The sequence below is a fragment of the Mandrillus leucophaeus genome, unplaced genomic scaffold (assembly GCF_000951045.1).
Source record: "Mandrillus leucophaeus isolate KB7577 unplaced genomic scaffold, Mleu.le_1.0 Scaffold116, whole genome shotgun sequence".
In the NCBI taxonomy this organism is placed as follows: Eukaryota; Metazoa; Chordata; class Mammalia; order Primates; family Cercopithecidae; genus Mandrillus; species Mandrillus leucophaeus.
Window position 1 is genome coordinate 7,048,139 of NW_012099876.1, and position 2,709 is coordinate 7,050,847.

A 2,709-nucleotide genomic window follows, 5' to 3' on the forward strand; every position below is an offset into this window, starting at 1 on the left:
CCAGAAATAAACCGAAATACTTACAGCCAACTGATCTTTGACAAAGCAAACAAAGACATAAAGTGGGGAAAAGACACCCTATTCCACAAATGGTGCTGGGATAATTGGCAAGCCACATGTAGAAGAATGAAACTGGATCATCAGCTCTTACCTTATACAAAAATGTACTCAAGATGGATCAAGGACTTAAATCTAAGACCTGAAACTATAAAAATTCCAGAAGACCACATCAGAAAAACTCTTCTAGACACTGGCTTAGGCAAGGATTTCATGACCGAGAACCAAAAAGTAAATGCAATATAAACAAAGATAAGCAACTGGGACTTGATTAAACTAAAGAGCTTTTGCATAGCAAAAGAACAGTCAGCAGAGTAAACAGAAAACTGACAGAGTGAGAGAAAATCTTCACAATCACTACATCTGACAAAGGACTAATGTCCAGAATCTAAAATGAACTCAAACAAATTAGCAAGAAATAAACAAACAATCCCATCAAAAAGTGGGCTAAGGACTTGAATAGACAATTCTCAAAAGAAGACATACAAATGAGCAACAAACATATAAAAAATGCTCAACATCACTAATGATCAGGGAAATGCAAATCAAAACCACAATGTGATACTACTTCACTCCTTCAAGAATGACTATCATCAAAAAATAATTTTAAAAAAATAGATGTTGGCATGGATGCGATGAAAAGGGAACATTTCTATGCTGCTTGTGGGAATGTAAACTAGTACAACCACTATGAAAAACAGTGTGGAGATTACTTAAGGAACTAAAAGTAGAACTACTGTTTGATATATCTATCACACTACTGAGTACCTGGAAGAAAAGAAGTCACTACACACACACACACAAAAAATACTTGCTCATGCAAGTTTATACCAGCACAATTAGCAATTGTAAAAACGTGGGACCAACCCAAATGCCCATCAATCAATGAATGAATAAAGAAATGCTACGGTTTCTGTGGCATAGAAACACCAACAATGGAATACTACTCAGCCATAAAAAGAAATGAATTAATGGTATCTGAAGCAACCTGAAAGAGATTGGAGACTATTATTCTCAGTGAAGTAACTCAGAATGGAAAACCAAACATTGTATGTTCTCACTCAAAAGTGGGAGCTAAGCTATGAGGATACAAAGGCATAAGAATGACACAATGGACTCTAGGAACTCAAGGGAAAGGGGTGGGAAGGGGGTGAGGGATAAGAGACTACTAATTGGCTGCATTGTATACTGCTCTCATGTGATAGGTGCACCAAAATCTCAGAAACCACCAATAAAAACTTACCGATGTAACCAAACATCACCTGTCCCCCATTAACCTACGGAAATAAAAAATTTTTTAAATAATAAATAAAACTGCTCTTCAGTAAGACATGTTTCCATTAAAAGAATGTCTAGAAACCTCCTAAGGGAAGCAAGCATAGGCCACTTGGAAGAAGTTTCAAGAAGGAGAGCTGACACCAACTTCGTACACTGGCAGTACAAGGGGCCCTCAGTAAGTGTTACCCTTCCTTATCATGTGTGCTAAATGTTTAAGACTTTGAGTCAGACAACTTCAAGCTTGGTGATCTCTGTCAATCTCATGGCTTTTTCTAGAGGGTCAAATGAGAAAAGCAACAACCAGTTGGTGCATTTTTCAGGAGTCACGCAAGTGCTGTTGTCTCCCCTCTCTCTTTAGGCTTTGATGATTTAGTCTTTACATTTACTGTAACACTTATCATGATCTGTTGTTTATTCAAGTAATTTAGGCTGATGCTTCTAAAGCTAACTGTATTAAGGACCATTTTAAAAATTTCCAGTCCTTTTCAAGTAAGTACTTTTGTAAAAGAAAAATTTTTTTAAATTACTGGAAAGAGAAAATGCAAAAATTATACACGTTAGAAGTCAAAAGTGTTTACTGATAAATTTAGAAAATGTAAAACTAAATTTAAATACATATATCAGAACAGATATATAGAAGAAAAATAATTTCAGAAACAATACTCAGTGTTTGCTGAATATGTGCATTGGGGAATGAGTGTGGAAAAGAGCAACTCAAGTTGTATTTTTCCTCTCTTCTCTTAACAACAAAAATCAACACAGAAGACTTCTACCACCAAACATGTGCAGGTTTCTCTCTTCATACCCCAAGCTAGCAATTGATTCTGTAGTGAAAACCACCTGGGTGTCTTCCAATTTCATTTAGTTCTGACACTGTCTACCTGGGAATGACCTCAGAAATCACAGGTTGAGGACTCAGTCGCACAAGAACACCCCCTTCTTCTAGCCAGTAGAAACCCCACACCTCCCGAACTTCTGACTGACGGGTTTCAATTTGTGGTTCCCACAAACCCCTGTTTGAGTTTGACTAATTTGCTAGAGCAGTTCACAGAACACAAGGAAATACTTATGTTAATCCATTTCTAACAAAGGATGTTTTAAAGGATCCAAATGAAAAGTCAGATGAAGAGATATATACTGTGAGGCCTGGAAGAGCACAGGAGCTCCTGTCCCCATGGAGTTGGGGTGTGCCACCCTCCTGGCACATGGACAAGTTCTCCTTCACCTGCCTGTCAGCCTCCACATGTTCAGCTCTCCAGAAACTCTACACATTCTGTCCTCTTAGGCATTTTATGAGGACTCCATTGGATAAGCCTGATTGACAAATGTGTAGAAACATGATTGGATCAGCAGGTATGATCTATAATATATATT